Raw genomic sequence first — 17,813 nt, 5'->3', positions numbered from 1 at the left:
CTATGAACTTTCCCAAAGGGAAAGTAGTTCTTGTGAGAATCAAACTGAGAGGGATCAACAAACATGGTCTGGATCATGTGGTCAACATCGTGTTGACGAGTAATCAAAGCCTGATTAAAAAGGCCACGATCACCCAGCAGAGGCTCAGGAAGACCTAAGGTGGCACAAATGACATCAGAGGAAATTTTGACATGCGTACCTCGCACATAAACATGAGTCTGAGTCGAGTCAATATAATTGCTATAAAACTCTTTAACCATGGAGATACTAGGGTGCTTAGTGTGGGTAAGTGCGACCCAATCATACCAATCCAGACGATGCAATATAGCTTGAAACTCCGAGCTGAAATCATCAAGCTTGAGAGGACGCTCAACAATGAGAGACTTACGAGAAGTGACATTAGACCAATAACGGAAACATTCGACATTGGGAAACAAGTGAGAAGGATAGTTCTCCTCAATACGAACTCTCTTGGAAGAAGAGGAAGCTTTAGCTACAGGTTTACAAGATTTGGGAGCTATGATTCCTAAAGCTAAGAAAGCTAAGACACATTCCCACAACAAACAAAATTGAACACCCATTCAGCCATACCAACAACAATGACAAACCATACCACCAAAGAAACATGATGAACATAATGCACAATGGTCAATATCAATGCAATAGAAACCAAGAAATTACCATTGCACCAAGAAATCCATAGCATATTTCAACAACCCATTCACAAAAACAAACCACAAATCTCACAAAACACAAAGCCAAAGCCATAAGAACACAATTGAGACCCAAAACATCATACACAATAAGGAAAAATTGAAATTCAAAGGAAAAACAACATACCTATATGCAGCTAAGCCCAAAAAACCATCACCCAAGAGCACCACACCAAGAGAAACACAAAAGATAGGAATCCAAGTTAGAAACAAGATCAAAACCACAATATTTTCGGGCAAATAGAGGAATTTTCGAAAAAAAAATCAAGAAAAACTCACCTTGAGAGCCCTAGATCCAAAAATCACAGTGGAAGACTAAAACAAATGTGAAAGAACTTGTGGGAATCCTTCTAAAAGGGCCGAAAATATGAAGGGAGGAAGAGACTTGGGCTAAAACCAAGTTGTTCTTGGAGATTTGGAGAGGAAGAAGGGAGGTGTGGAAAAAAGGAAGAGAAAAATAAATAACAAAGAAAAAAGAACAGGGGCTGGGGTGCGAGTACGACAAAAGAAAAAGGAAACAAATTTTTAATTTTTTTTTAGTGTAAAAGTCACGCAGACACGCATAGTACCTCTACCGATCATAGATATTGCCGACTGGTCACTTGATCACAGAGGCTAACACATACAACGAGGAGCTTTGGCCGACCGGTCACTTGATCACAGAGGCTAACACATACAACAAGGAGCTTTGGCCGACCGGTCGGGAATTCGGCCCACCGGTCCCTCGATTATAAAGGCGAACCGGTACTTCATAAGCAAATAACCGACCAGTCGTAATCCGGACGACTGGTCACAGCCAAGAATCACTGGGCACAGTGTCTGACCCGAAAATTAAGACTTCAAAACAGAAAAGTAAGGACAATTGACCACTTAATCCCCCTTAACCCATGTCTTATGAAAAATAAAGAAATTTTACACGAAATGACTTCAAACAAATGCAATGCATGAGAGAAATTAATGTCAATCGTCCGTGCACATAGATCAATTCAAACATGATAAGGTTTAATTTTGAAATCACAAGCTAAAAACATTGAAAAACCATACCTTAGCTCTCGTTGCTACTCGATTGAACGCTCACAAGACATGAGCACTCTAAACCGATGATTCAGATTATGTACTTATTTAGAATAGACGATCTAAAAACATGTTGCAAGCTAACAGATGATAATCAATGCAAGAATGCGATGTACTTAAAACAAAAAATGGGGCTTTTGCACAACACTTCTCACTCTTTTCTTTTTCTTTTCTTTGCTTTTTGTTAAAAAAAGCTTTTTTTTTTTAAAAAAAATTTATTTCATCTTACAAGACCAAGGTAGCTATTTTCAAAGAGAGTAGGTATATTAATCAGAATACCCCCAATGAGAGCTTTCACTAGACAAGAAGATTTATGCCCTCTTCAACTTTTCACCCAACACAAAATGCTAAAAATAACATCACCCAAAGATTGCACAATGTGTTTACAGGGACAATGCTCTCACAAGACACATGAAAAGGATCATAAGAAGAAAGTATCCATGCAATGTGAAGGTACAATAAAGTTTTGTTTTAAGAGGAAATATGTAATCTTTTTAATGACTTTAAATAAGTGATTCCATACATTATCAATGAAAGAATTTATCGTAATGCACTAACAAAGACATAATGCATGTATGATATGCATGATATATATTTTTTTTAACAAAAGAAAGTACGATGCATGATATGCAACAATGCAACTATGTTACATGATTCACACAATGCAAAAACAAAGCAAGGGAATCAGAGGAGCATCAGTCAATCGCATAAACTCCAATCGACTTCCTAAGAGACTCAAATCTAAGGTTGTCAAGAGGTTTTGTAAACAAGTCTGCAAGTTGATGCTCAGAAGCGACAAACTCAATGGTTAAGACATTTTGCTCTACAAGATCACAAATATAATGGTGACGAATGTCAATGTGTTTAGCGCGTGAGTGCTGAACAAGATTTTTATCAATATTAATAGCACTCGTGTTATCAAAATACACAGGCATAGAACCATGTTTGACACCATAATAAAAAAACATTTGTTTCATCCAAACCAACTTAGTATAACAACTACCAACATCAATATATTCAGCCTCAGCAGTAGACAATGAAACACAATTTTGTTTCTTGCTATGCCAAGACACAAGATTTTTACCTACATAAAAGCAATCACCTGAGTTGCTCTTACAATCATCAGCATTACCTGCCCAATCTGCATCAGAATACCCTGCAAGCTCAACATTAGTGTCATACGAATACCGGTACCATAATCTAGAGTCTTATTCATATAATGGATAATCCATTTCACAGAATCTTTATGAGACTCTCTACGATCTGACTAAAATCTTGCACAAACACCAACACTATAAGAAATATCAAGCCTACTTGCAGTGCACAAGTAAAGCAAACTCTCTATCATGCTTCTATACTCAGTCTGATCAACTTTCTTACCCATGAGGTCTCTTCTGATCTTGGCAGTAGTGGCCATAAGATTGGTGACATCCCTGGTAATATCAACATCAAACTTTTCTTAAGCTCCTTTGCATATTTGGATTGGGAAATAAAAATTCCCCCTTCCATCTGTCTAATCTGAAGACCTAGAAAATGGTTCAACTCACCAACCATGCTCATCTTAAATTCAATACTCATGACTGTTGTAAACTCCTTAACATGCTTATCACATGTAGACACAAAGACAATGTCATCAACATAGATTTAAGCAATGACAAGCTCATACCCAATCTTCTTTATAAACAAAGTTTTGTCCACAGACCCTCTAGAATATCCCTTTCCAAGCAAATAAGATGTTAACCTCTCATACCAAGCTCTAGGAGCTTGTTTTAGACCATAAACTTTGTCTTGTCTCAATTGTCCCCTCATTTGGGCTTCCCAGCACCATATGGCTCTTTTCCTCTATCAGCCACATTGACTTCCAAATCTTTGGAAGCTTTCTCCTTCTTTCCCTCATGGCCCTTCTTCTTATCACTTGTTGTGACAGCCAGCTTGTAATCCATCAGTCCCTTCGCAAAAGTGATAGCAAAAGGAAGGTCATTGATTGCCTGCCTCCTCAACTCTTCTTGCCCCCAAGGCTGCAATCCCAACATGAAATTGAATAGCTTATCCGCCTTTGACATATCTGAAATGTCCAACATCAGTGAACAACACTCTTACCATTCCCACGTGCCTCAAGTTCTTCAAGGCTTCCCTTGCAATCCAAACGATGTTGAAAGGAAGGAATTGCTCCCACAACCCCTTTCTTAAGGCATACCAATCAAAGAACACATCATTTGTCGCTTCGGCATACCCGAGATCCTAATGATGAACAGAGCCCCATAATTCGTTTCAGAGGAGTTAAAGAGGAGATTGGAGAAGCATACAACATCCAGTTGAGTTTTTTCTCATCGTATTACCCTCAATAAAATGGCCAGGCAGAATCAAGCAACAAAATAATTAAAGGCATGATAAGGAAAATGATTGACAAAACTTCTAGAGAATGACACTTGAAGTTGGTTAAGGCTTTATAGGCTTGCCGAACAATAAAACACTCAGCAACAGGGACTATTCCCTTTGCCCTAACTTACGGGCATGATGCTGTGTTACCAGTTGGGATGACTGTAAAGTCAACAAGACTTGCTTATCAACATGGGATGATGAGTCCTGAATACACTCAAGTCATGATCTTGGAGTTAGAACATTTGGATGAGGATAGAATTGAAGCCATATAAAGCTTGTAAATACAAAAGTTAAAAGTGGTCAAGGTCTATGACAAAATGGTGAACTTTAAAGCTTTCGCCGAGAATGAGTTAGTTTGAACAATCTTGTTCAAAGTCCTTGGTGGCAATGTAGCACTTGGCAATATGCCGAAGCACCAAGTTTAAACAATCTAGTTCAAAGTCTTGTCGGATCTTCTTGAAGTACTCTAGCTTGCTTAGATTCTCTCAGTAGGAGCAGAAACAGTTGTGTGAGTTGTTGGGAGAAAGGGGGACTGCTTGGATGAAGCCAAAATGCCGGGCGCAAAGATGAGGCGAATACAGTTCCATGCCTCCCCTTTGGTTGGCTTCTTTCGCAGTAGACCCCCGGCGAGATCCCGACTTAGCAAAATGCTTGTCTAGATCTCCTTGGTGTTTTCTTCAACCTCGTGGTCATCCTTCTAGGGAGGCAGTCGAAGAACGGCAGAACGTTGGAAGGGTAGAAGCGGTTAAGAGAAACCTGCCAAAGACCCATCGACCGAGACCTTAAAGTGTAGAAGAATTTGAAGCAGTCCTCAGCCGAGTAAGCCGGTGATTCAACAAACGCCCTCTGAGCCCCAACGGTGGCGTCGTCATGATAATTGGAGATTGGGGAGGCCAACTCAGGAAAGTAGGCTTAGAGCTATGCTTGAAACATCCAAAGCGGGTCGCCGCTTTTGGGGTTCATGTCGTGAGTCGTGATCCCATGGATAAGGACTCAGCAATAGGGAAGAACTCCTTGGTGATCTTCCTACTCTGGCGACAAAAAACAAACTTGCATAGCCAGTAAGTGAGGAAGGTCATGTGCTTCTTTACATCCACGGCTGTGTCCTTACTCTTGGCGTGAGTTCGAATTCATGACTCATAATTCAAAGTGTTGTTATGGGCGTACTCAGCCTTGTGCTCAAAGTTATGCTCGCCTAAGCGCATTGAGATGTGAATCCCTTTCGGCCGTAAACCAAAAATTGATGCCATGTCTAAGATAGTGGGCGTCATCTGCCCAAACTCTAAGTCTAAAGTGTTGGTGGTCGTGGACCAGAAGCATAGCCAGGCCGAGAGAAGTGCGCGATCCACCGACACGTTGATTTTCGACATCAGAATCAGATCTTTGATGCCGGCCTCTTGCCAATAGTCATTTTTGGTTTGTTCACACGATCCACCCAAGTGCACCACTCAGTCTTAACAATGGGCCACACCATCTAGGGGCGCTTGGTGTTCCATGAACTCCATTTAGCAAAATGGAAGAAGTAAGAATCGTCAGGCATGCCTTTTAGGACTTCTTTTACAGAAGGAGGGAATTCGCCACAGAACATTGGGCCAAGGAACCTATTTTCACAGCTCTTGCCAGCTGACGACGTTAAGAAATTCTGTTGGTCCACCTCTGTATCTTTCAAAACCCTAACCGGCCAGATCTTTTTTTAAGGATAAAGACCAGTCGTTAAGAGTAATGGCTAGAGATTCAGGTGTGACTTTGTCAACAACACCCTTTGTTGAAATAGCGATGGGAGTTGGAGAAGCCATTAGAGGTTTTCTAGAGTTTGAAAAAAGGAAGAAATGTGAAGGAAATTGCAGAGAGAATAAATGCAAAGGAGGAAGCAGGGAATTCTAGAAATCTTTTGAGAGCGTAAAGAAGAATAATGGAAAGGGATGGGGTTTTTATAGGCTTAAATTTTTGAATAAGAAGGGTTTTTGGTTTGGTTTGAGAAGGATAATTAATTAATTTCGAAATTTAAGGGCATAATTAATTGCTGTTACCAAAGCGAAATTTTGGGGGCTAGCGTGTGAAACTAGAAACACTCAAGTGAAAATACCTCAATTTTTGCAAATAGAAAGATGACGTCTCCTTAATGAATCAAATCATTAAATTGCACGAATCTAGGCATTTAATGCTAAATTAAGAACCGTTGTACCTCAATGAACGTTTGGAAAAATTGCTAAGTGTTGGAAGAATGGTTTGGCTGAGATATAGCAAGCCATCAGTAATCTTGGTCGAGACTCTCGAAGCATGTCTTTGAAATCATTTCTAACAATACAAGTCCTCATTCCTTCCGCTGTAATTTTGGGCCACAGAACTCGGACTTGAGGGGGTAATGTTAGTACCAAGCTCAAAAGTACTGCCACGTGTCGTTCCCTGAAAAATCGCATTAAAAAAGGAAGAAGACCAACAAAAATCAGGGTAGTCAAACTCAAGGCCAAGAAAACCACTTCTCGGCCTCACTTTAGTTGCTTCATCCACAACTAGCCATCTAATACTCATGGCCGTACAAATCCAGGGACAAAAGAAATAAAAAGTGATGTCACCCAAGAGACAAACTCTGAAAAGTGGCACAACAAATATCACTATCTCAGGCAGAGAAAGGACATGCATGGCACAAAAGGCAGTTGGCATAGTACAAAGTTAGGTGAAGAGTTGAAAAGGAAAAGTGGGATTCCGTGGACCCTACATGTGAAACCCATCTGAAGAGGAACCTCAAAAAACCCTACCCACAAACCTTAGTATAAAAGAGAACTTTTCAGAAGATTCAAGGATCTCAACAACCCCCAAAAAAAAACTCAAATCCCAAAAGACCTTTCCTGAATATTCATAGCATTGTTTTCTCAATCGATTTCCTTAAAGCTTTTAGGTAGTTGTCAGTCTACTATCACCATCTTTGTTGTTTGGTTTTCAGGCTATTTATTTCCTCTTGTAGTGTTTCCTTTTCTCTATAAGAGTAAAAGTGTTCTTGTCACTTGTCATTTAATAGCTTTTACTATATTTCTCGTTTTCTTTTTATGTGAGTATTCAACCATGATAGTGTGAAAGGAGTTTACTCTTTGCTTTGAATGTTGGTATGAATGCACGTTTATTTATGCACCTGTTTAACTGGTTTCTTATTCTCTTAAGCCTTTAGGATTTTAAGTAGCATTTAAAAGGTTATTCTCTTTATATTTTAGTTATTACCCAGTGAGTGAAAGCCATTTATTCACTAGATTTATTCTTTGTCAATTCTTCTTTTGGTTATTGCTTTTATTTTCAAAAACCCACTTTCTTGAAAATGACATGGTTGGACTAGGGATATGGTCAGATTTGTGGTAAGAACTACCACTAGTTACCAATCTCACCCACATCATATTTTCCTTATTTTTCGCTTCAAAGTTATTTTCTTTTATTTGAATATGAATTAATCCCTATATCAACCACCTAAATTTACCAAGTCCAACTCCACACAAATTAAGTGAAGTCCTAGCATTAGACTAGGCAAGAAAAAACCTCGGCCAAGAGTCGTTACTGAATCTAGGCCCACAATCGCCTAATCCCAATCTCGGCCGTGAAAAACGACCGAGGTTTTCCCTGTTTTCATTCCGTCTTCCAAATATGGTGGCACGCCCACACCTCTTTGCCTACGTTGCATCAGAGGTCCCATTTGTTTGGAGCCGAAACACTGACATCAAGACTTTATTATGATGTCTGATCTTTAAATGGAACTCTTGCTCCTCCATGCTCTTGGGGACACAACAAACGGTTGCTTGTCAAATGGTATGAACCATATATTGACCAGAAATTATTTTTCTTTGTGATCTGATGCAGTATCTTAATTTATGCAACTTATTAATTGATAAGTCATATATGCAGAGGACAAACCATGCATGCAGTGAAATTGGGTTTTGCTTTTCAGCTTCTTGATTAAGTTGAGTGACTAGTTGTGAAATCCATCTCTAGTATTAACAAATGCAATTTGTGTTACTTGCAAGGTTTAACCAATAGTTTAACTCATATTTTCGTTAATGTGAATAATTGAACCAACTTTTGTTTTGGAAGCCTTGGAGTTCTTCCTACATTTTCATGACCAAGTTGAAGGAGCTCATGCAAAAAACCTGAGGTTGATCTTGCAAAGAGGTTCATACTTCACATATTGGTTTCATTTGGTTTTCAAGAAGAAATTGTATGAACGACATTGAAAGCATCTAGGATATCCTAGATGTAGGAAGATTTTGCATCAATGTAGAATTTCTCAATTATTTTGCATATATCATCTACAATTATGAGATTAATTGAGCAATATTAATTGTAAACCATGCTATTTTTAATTAGAAATGAATTGTTTGATTGAAATTTGTAGTTTAATTATTTGATTACAATAAATTTCTTCTTTTTTTTTTTGGTTATTTATTGCAATGTGTACATATAATATTTTGAATATGAAAATAGAAGAATTGAAGTATAAACCGTCTTTTCTGATCACCTCTCAGGATAGTTTTGAATTATTATTATTTTTACATTTTTCATCACTTTTAAGGAGATATGGAGAGGTTGATTTTTCAACAAACAATGTCCTCTACTCCTACATTTAATTAAGGACGATTTGTCGAACAAAGCGTCCTCTATGTATACCTTAAGAGGACAGTTCAAACAAAATGTCCTATATTCTCACTTTTAAGGACGGAGAATGTGTTATTTTGGTCTTCTAGCCATTGAAAGGGGACTTTTTTCCTTTTACACTTGTCCTCTAAAGTCAGAGGAGCAGAGGACACTGCCATAGAGGATATTTTTTAGCGGTCCTCTATTACAAGTTTTGTAGTAGTGCTCAAACCCAAAAACAAAAACAATCCTACTCACATTCATTCTTAATTTGTTTTCCTCTATCTCACTATTCAATTCTCTCTCTCTCTCTCTCTCTCTCTCTCTCTCTCTCTCTCTCTCTCTCTCTCTCTCTCTCTCTTTTCTTTTTAATTTTTTAAGAAAAGGAAACAATGTATAAATATAGGTTTTTTTTTTGTAAGTCCAAAACGAAAAAGCCCATGATCGGCCGGCCCACCTGCAAATACACAATGACAGACCGGCCGGTCCACTTTAATGAGCCGAGCGCTCTGCAATTTCACCAAGCACTCGATACTTTTCACCAAGCGCTCAAAAATTGTCATTGTGCGACAGTAACTATTTGAATTGCATAAAACACCTGTAGTATACTGTTACTAGTTGTGGTAATTTTCCCAATTAAAAAAAAAAAAAAAACACGCCAAGCGCTTGGTGTTGCAGTTTTCTTAGGTAGATTAATTTTATCCTAAGTTTACTCGCAAGTGCACGAGTTGCTTATGCAGCAAGGGATGCTAGTACGAGGTTGATCCCTCAGGGAACTGTTTGGGCCATAAATTGACATTAGTCATGGCAAGGTGATTGGAAAAGAGAATGGGTGAAGAAGGGAAGTCGGCCTACCTCGCTCCTTTTATTGAGTTTTGAGCAAGGCGGCCTAGGTCAGGAATAAATTCAAACATGTGGGGGGCATTGTTACCACCAAGAGAGGAATATGATTTGGGGTTTCCAAATAATTCCCCAAAAAGACACAAGAGTGTAGCACCAAGGTTTATGATATAGCTACACCAGCTTGAGAGAGGCCGGGTTGCGGTTTGACACGCTAGCTTGTTGAGTTGCACGCGAGCTAGAACTTGAGTCAGGTGAGCTGTTTTTAATGTTTTTGAATATAAAAATAGTACTTGCTCGTAGAGAGCACAGCCACAAATGAAAGTTTAGCTAAATAAATTGGGTTAGTTAATTGGAGTATATGGATGGCTTCCAGCCAAGTCGAATGTGCTTTGATGAGTTTCTCGTTTTTGGCTGTAGTATGTTTTGGTTTGTTTTAGCAAATGAGCTTTGTTTGTTTAAATAAAAAGAGGTGATGATAGCCTGGGTTGGTTTCAAAAAAGTAAAAGAGAGAGAGATTTGCCAAGTTGTCAAGCAGCCTTGTTGGTTTGAGTAGAAATAAGATGATGATTTCGAGTGAGTGCAGTGGTACTTAATTGCGTGAATACAAAAATAAGAGAAGGAGTGGCTGCCTTGATAAATGCCAAGTTAATTGGCTTTGGATCATGTATAGATATATATAAGAGGTGCAACAAACTTGGCACTAATATATATATATATATATATATGTATGTACATTCAATTAAACAATAAAAGTTGCCAACAAATGGTGATTAACACACACACACACACACACACACACACACACATATATATATAATATAAACTCAAGCCACATTTCCTTCTGGGATATATTGGAACTAACTTGCTCATGCATCTCCTTCTGGGATATATTCGATAAGAATATATTGGAAATGCGGCTTGAGTTTATATTATATTATATATATATTGTAGTGAAAAAACATCTTCCAGCCTTGTCTTAGATGTATTCTAGAGTTAGCATAATTAGCACACAATATATAGCAGCAAAAGTAAACACAAAGAACACCAAGATTTGTTCTCGAGGTTCGGCTAACTTTGCCTACGTCCCCGTGTGATCCTTTGAGAAGAATCACAGCTGCACTATGATTAGAAAAGAGTTACAAGAGTGTTGAAATAACCCTAGAACTAACCCAACCCGCAACCACTTCTTCTCTCTCCCTGATCATGAAATCTCTCACCCTGTTTCTGGTGCTCTATCTCCTTTTTCTAGCCTTGCAGCAGCCTATTTATAAGCTTATAGACTGCGGCATACAATAAGTTACAGCTGGGAAATCCTATTCCTAGTAGAATTAGGTAATAGGCCTAATTACTAATTCTAACCTTGTACACTTAGGAAAACTTAGAACTTCCTTCCTTAACTAGGAAAACCTTGCGCAAGCTTTTTAGCATTCCTAAGAAAACTGTACTCAACTAGGAATTATCTAAAACAGCTACTTTCCTATTTTAATCAATTTCCAGAAATATTCCTGCGAGCCAAACACAACAATCTCCACCTTGGTGAGTCGGAAACAAAGCTACGAATGTTGTACCTTCGAGATATTCTCTAGTCTTGAAGTAACCTCGAACAAACGTCCAAGAACCCTTTCACATTGGCAAAAAACCTATTGCCTCAATGCACCTTAAGTGAGAAGGTGCTCCACCTTAATCAACTAACTTTGAAGATTGAACAAGCTCAACCCGAGCATGTACCTTCGAATCTTAATTGCAGCCTCAAGATTGTCTTCGCCTTTTGTTCCATAAACCCATTCATAGCCAACGTTCTCCTTGGATTTAGGAACTAACTTCCAACTGAAGTTCCTTTGTAGAGACAACCTAGCACACCTCCGACGTTCCCATTCCTTGCTCTCACAAGCCCCCTTGAATGTAGCCAAATTTCCCTTACTAACACCATAGTAACCTCTATCCTTTTCCCACCAAAACTTGTGAGTTAGCTTGATGGTACTTTTGGGCTTGGACTGCCTTGTGCTCTTTTTCTCCACCTGTTCTTGAACCTTTGTTGATTGTTGTTGCTGCCCAAACTCTTCAACACTTGTGTTATGCTCCACTAGCTCAGAGTTGGCCTTCTCTTGAACTGGATTTACCTTCATAACCACCTTGATTGTTTTTATGGTTGCATCTTCCTTAACAATAATCAAACCTTCCTCATCTTTCACTACAAGAAAAACTGTAATAGACATCACTTCTTTAATATCAGTTTTTACATTAACCGATATTATAGAATTTTAGATATCAGTTAATTTTGTAAGTGATATCTAAACTCACTCACATATCACCAATTTTTGTTTCCGATATCTAAATTTTGCAATTTAGATTATGATTTTTTTAAAATCGATATGTAAGCCACACCATCTGATATCTATACTTCACCTAAAAAAAACACGGAGAATTTTTTCCCCAACTTAAGTTCCCAACCCCGGCCCAGTCACGATATCCCTCACAAAACACACACCTCACAAAACACACACATTCCCATCGCGCTCTGGAGACATCTCCTTCTCTCTCACCCTCGCTCACACTCACTTGGTCCGTCTCTCTCACTCGATCCTTCTCTCTCGTTCTCATTCTCAGTCGGCCCCCAAATCTTCATCTCCCCATCCTCTCTCTTTCTCTGCGCTTCGCTTGTTGAAATCGACGATGAACAGATTCTGGTGATCTGTGAGCTGGGAGGGTGGGGGGGAGAGGTGGGTTTCGGTAGGGGTGGGTTTTCGGGGGAGGGTGGGTTTCGGGGGGGGGGGGGGTGGGTTTTTAGTGATCGGTGAGCTGGGAGGGTGGGGGGTGTGGGTTTCGGTGGGGGTGGGTTTTCGAGGGAGGGTGGGTTTGGGGGGGGGGGGTGGGTTTTCGGTGGGAATTAAGATGGGTTTCGGGGGGGTGGGTTTTTCAGTGATCGGTGAGCTGGGAGGGTTGGGGGGGGGGTGGGTTTTCAGATTAATTGCATTTGAAGTGGTTTTTTTGTGTGCATGTTTTGCTGCTAAGCCTGTTATTTTTGTGAATCTATTTCTCTGCCTCATGAGTTTTTGTGGGCTGCTATTAACCAGGAAAGTCAACGCAGAGCTGTTGTAGAGTCATTGATGGCAGCACAACAGTATTTCTTCAGGTTTGTATCTCTCTGTCAATGTCATACCTTAATTTTGTTTATTTGTTTAATAAAACATGTTACATTCTCTTTCTTTAATTCAGCTCTCTTTGCATGTTTGATGTCTGTGTCTATTTCTGAAAGCTTTTAACGATTTGTTTGTTATTTGTCCGACTGAAGTGAATTGATGAACTGCTTTTATTTGAGAGAGATGTTCTGATTTTTATCTTGGCTTCTGTATAAATCACCAGTGGGTTCAAGTGTTTAGTTTTCTGCCTTAATAACACTCTAGGAGTCAAGACTAGAACCTCTCCTATCACTTTCCTGGAAAACAAAATTTCTTGGGCTTAATAACAGCCCAAGACAGCACTCTAGGAGGCAAAGTTAGACCTCTCAATTCTGCCTTTTAGCCAATGATTTGCTTATGCTGAATAACACACACACCTGAGGTAGACATCTGTTGGTGAGCTAAATAGACAGGTTCCAGAATAAGTGGGAACAAAGCAAGATTAAATTCTTCAAATCACATCAATGCTTTAAGCAACCAGCTTTGACATTTTTTAATATTTGATTCCCTTTCTTTTTGCCTTCTTTTGACTGATCCTTTCCAGTATAGCGAGATTAATTAGGAATCATTTGCAGGGCTCAAATATTTTATCAGGCATCAAATTCAGACCTCTGAAAAGTCCCTAGAAGTTGTAGTCTATGAGTTTCCCAATTTGCATATTTTGCATACTGTACTGGGTGGTGTTCTTCATGTCAGTGAAGCTTTTTTGGTCAACAATTTTTCTATATATATAGTTTATCTTAGGCATCTTTTTGATTGTTGGTGTAGGAAATAAATACTCTTACCTAGTTTCTTCTGTACATGGCATCTAATACTTCATCTTTGAAACATAATGAACAGCATCAATATATCAGCCATGTGGTCTAGAACAACATGTCAGGTCTTCCCAGCCATCAAAAATTTTAAAACATAAAAGAAAATAGACAAAAGAAACATAACGTTTAAAAGTTGGTTTTATGCTCAATTAACTTGTTTTGATAACTCATAAGTCAATTGAGCATATAGAAAGGCTCTTATTTAAATACAACAATCAATAAGTACTCCTTGGCAAATAGGATTAAAACTGCTTAGAATGTTTATGATGTCTAGCTAGATGCAGATAAGTCCATGATGTCTAGCTTGACTCTCTCATTGAAGCAATTTGTAGAAGGGCCAAATTGCGAAGGAAGGGGTTTCATTTCCCTAATATTGTTCTTGTTTTTTGCTCATTACTTCTAATGTTTGAATTACTTCTAATGATGTGCAATGATGTATCTAAATCAGGGACTAATCTGCTTTATTTGTATATTCTTTTACTATGAGAACATGCCTAATAACTGCTAAATATGACTATCATTAATACAGTTGACAGTTTTCTTTTCTGATATTACAAATGCTCATTATATATAGGCATTGCTTATCCTACTTTAACCCTACATTTCCTGCTTCCCCCTGCATTTACTGCAGATATGGGTGCCATCAAATCCTAGAGGTGCAGAAAAACTACCGCCAGGAATTGTTGCAGCTGAGTCGACTTCTACTTGCGCAAATTATGGGGCAAGCCTAGCGAGGTGTGTATTCTACTGTTATACAAGCAAAATAGTTACAATTTGGACTTTCCAAAATGCCTAGAATGGTCCAATGATTACTGAAGATAATGCAGAGTAACTGTTGTTGATGGATTCAATTAGTATATGGCGTTCAGAGAACAATTTTTTGTTGCAGAGTTTTCTGTTTTCTTGATCTGAATTACTCGGTAATGCATATGGGACACAGAAAAAGAAAGATATTTGACATGTACTTGGTGACGTTAATGAAATGATGGAATATGGCTGTTGCAAAAAAGCTGGAATCTTCTGTGTTGGACATTTGTTTTATAGATGGGGTTATCATACAGTGGGAAGTCATATACAAAGAAATTAACCTAAAAAGTTTTATCTGTTTATTTTATCGCCTAATGAAAATAGAAGTCTGTTATATCTACCATTATATACCAATTTTTGCTTTTAAAGAATAAAAGGAAAACAGTGGAATAATATGAAAACAATTTGATTTTTTCTTCTAAGAAAAATTCTCTTTAGTCTGAGTGAGGCTACAAAGTTGCTCTTAAATCTGACTCTGCTGGTAACTCTTTAATGTCTATGATAGTCTTTTTGTTTTTAGAGGCACAAAGATACTTCCGGTGTCAATATATAACTTGGTTCTTTGTCATTTAAAGTACAAGGCTTTTGATTGAGTTTGCAATTGCAGGATTTAACCATCAAACCTAGGTACCTTGTAACATTCACTGTGGGTTACAATCAGAAAAAGAATATTGATGCAGCAGTGAAAAAGCTCTCTCTCTCTCTCTCTCTCTCTCTCTCTCTCTAACTCCTGTTTGTAATTGAAAATGCATGTACGTAATGGATAATTTCTCTGGTTTATGACTTCTAAATGCTTCTCAAAGGTGGTATGCCAAGCGATTTTTGCATCCTGACATTGTGGCTTCATACGACTACATATTTATCTGGGATGAAGACCTGGGAGTTGAGCATTTTAATGCAGAAGAGTGAGTTTTGGTTACAAAGTAATTCTTTTATGTTGAATTTGTTAGTTTAATAATAAACTTTGCTACGCCTCCCTTTTCAATCTGATTTCGGATACATAAGACTCGTGAGGAAGCATGGTTTGGAGATTTCACAGCCTGGTTTGGAACCTAACAAAGGTTTAACATGGCAGATGACAAAGAGAATAGGTGATCGTGAAGTTCACAAGTAAAATCACTGGACCTTTACTGAAATTTGTCTATTTCAGGTTTAGTTGATGAATTATGAAATAACCTCATCCCTGAAATTATCCAGAGTAACAGAGGAGAAACCAGGATGGTGCACTGACCCGCATTTGCCTCCATGTGCTGCGTAAGAACATTAAGAAATTATAAAGGGCGTTTAAGTGGTGGTGTTTTTTGTGTATGCTTTGACATATGCTTTTGCGATGTCTGATATTTGGGTTTAATAAATATTTCTTGGTTGTCACTTTTGTTAATTTAGGTTTGTTGAGATCATGGCTCCAGTGTTCTCTCGAACTGCCTGGCGCTGCGTGTGGCATATGATTCAGGTACATAGATCACAATAATCATGTCATTATCACCACTTGTTAATGCTCAATTATATTACCCGGCTTGTCACTTAATTTTTTAATTGCAGGACTTTTTTTTTTTTTATGAGTTATATATAATTGCTTAGAATGTTTCGGATGTCTAGCTAGACACTGGAAGTATCGTTCAATTTGACAGTAACCATTGGATTTTGACATTCATTAATGAAGAAAAGGACGTGGTCCACATCATGGACCCTCTTCCAAGACAAACCAGTAATCCAGGCTGGATGGATGTCGTGAACACGTAAGTGTCTATTAATATGTACCATCTTACATAATATAAATTGTATATTAAATTGTGATATATAACTTAAATTGATATTTTGTCTAAACTAGTACTATTAGACAATTTAATGGGGTTACGGGAAGGAAAGGTCCGAAATCACCAACTTGGAAGCATCTCTATGTAAGTGTCTATGTATTACTTAAGTCTTTAAGTTTCTTATGTCTTACACATTGGACTAATTTAATTAAGTATAACTCTATGTAATTTCCTTTGCTTGTCTGTAGTCCTAAACAACCGGGTGGTGTTGAATGTGGATATTATGTCATGAGGTACATGAAGGAAATAGTTGAGGACACAACCCTTGTATATGAGTGGCAGGTTAGAATACTTACTCTTATTGGGGCAGTTGACTGGTATATTTTGCTATCCTTTGTACAGTTCTAACTTGGGAAACTTGTAAAAGGGAAAGGGAATTACAGGAGGAAGGAATGGCCTAGCTAGGATACTAGTTTGTTGCTGGTTTTTAAGACTTTGTTTTCTGGCTTTGCTTTTAATTTTTTCTGTGTATGTGTGTTTGGGTTGGTGCTGTGTGCATTAAAGAGTGTGTTTGGGTTGATGGTCTGCATTTCTCTTCTATTTCCATTATTGCTGAACTCTAGGCTGATACTGTGACTACTCTAGGCTAGATTGCTGAATTTAGATTGCTGAACTCTAGGCTGATGGTTTGCGAAATGTAGGCCATCTGAATCATATATATGTGCAGCCATCTAAATTCAATACTTGCTGCAATCTTATTAATGCTGAATCATATATATGTGCAGCCATATAAATTCAATACTTGCTGCAATCTTATTAATGCTTTTGGCCTATATTTTATTAATGCCCTTTGGGATCTTTGCTGAACGCACTTTTCAATACTTTGGGATCCTTGCTCATATAGATTTATTAATTAATGCACTTTTCTTTCTTGTTTTCAGTGGAGTAACCTGAAGAGCAAGAGGAGCAATTACACACAGGAACAAATAGATGAAGTCCGGGTTGAATGGGGAGATTATGTTTTCATGAATTTTATTTAGTAGTCACATGCATGTTTTTGGTACCTTTTTGAGCATTTTGTTGTAGATATGAAGATATATACTAGCTAGTTCACATTCAAATCTTTTGTATAGGCAGAATTTAGGCCTAGCTGAATTGCAGTGTCGTGCCTTCATTATTTTTGTACATGTTGGCATGTGTTTAATTAGGATCTAGCTAGCTAGAGATGGATAGTGATTTTGGGGTATACATGATGAGGGCTATCCATAAATCTATATGGATTTGTAATCTTATTTTGCTAACTTCATTACTGAGTTTGGATGTTGGTTTCATTTACATGAATGGAAGAATTTAATTTAAGTTGGATTACTTTAGAAGCTTAGTAATTGTTGCGTGGATGCATATTTACCAATTAATTTTTATCAATATCAGAAGTCTATTGCATATCAGATTATGTAAAAATGCAACGATAAGGAATGAAGTTTCAACATCATTTAAAAAACAAAAAACCGATATCTAAAAAATACTTTTATATCAGATTTTAAGTACAAAATTGATATGTGATACACCTTTTATATCCGATTTTAAGTACAAAACTGATATGTGATACACCTTTTATATCCGATTTTA

The 17,813-nt window shown here is 38.0% G+C and overlaps 1 long non-coding RNA gene and 1 pseudogene across 1 annotated transcript; both read left to right on the top strand.

Annotated features, from left to right (window-relative positions):
• Positions 1-12,518: 12,518 nt before the first annotated feature.
• On the top strand, positions 12,519-15,898 carry LOC147285918 (uncharacterized; annotated as a pseudogene).
• Positions 15,899-16,025: 127 nt separating this feature from the next.
• On the top strand, positions 16,026-16,520 carry LOC147285917 (uncharacterized). The gene is made up of 3 exons (XR_015122080.1): positions 16,026-16,166; positions 16,259-16,328; positions 16,433-16,520. It is a non-coding gene; the product is annotated as an uncharacterized LOC147285917 (long non-coding RNA).
• Positions 16,521-17,813: the final 1,293 nt, after the last annotated feature.

The sequence above is a fragment of the Dryas octopetala genome, chromosome 4 (assembly GCF_963921425.1).
Source record: "Dryas octopetala chromosome 4, drDryOcto1.1, whole genome shotgun sequence".
NCBI classification, from domain to species: Eukaryota; Viridiplantae; Streptophyta; class Magnoliopsida; order Rosales; family Rosaceae; genus Dryas; species Dryas octopetala.
The sequence above is the reverse complement of the archived record's forward strand: the minus strand, read 5'-3'. Positions and strand labels throughout refer to the sequence as shown.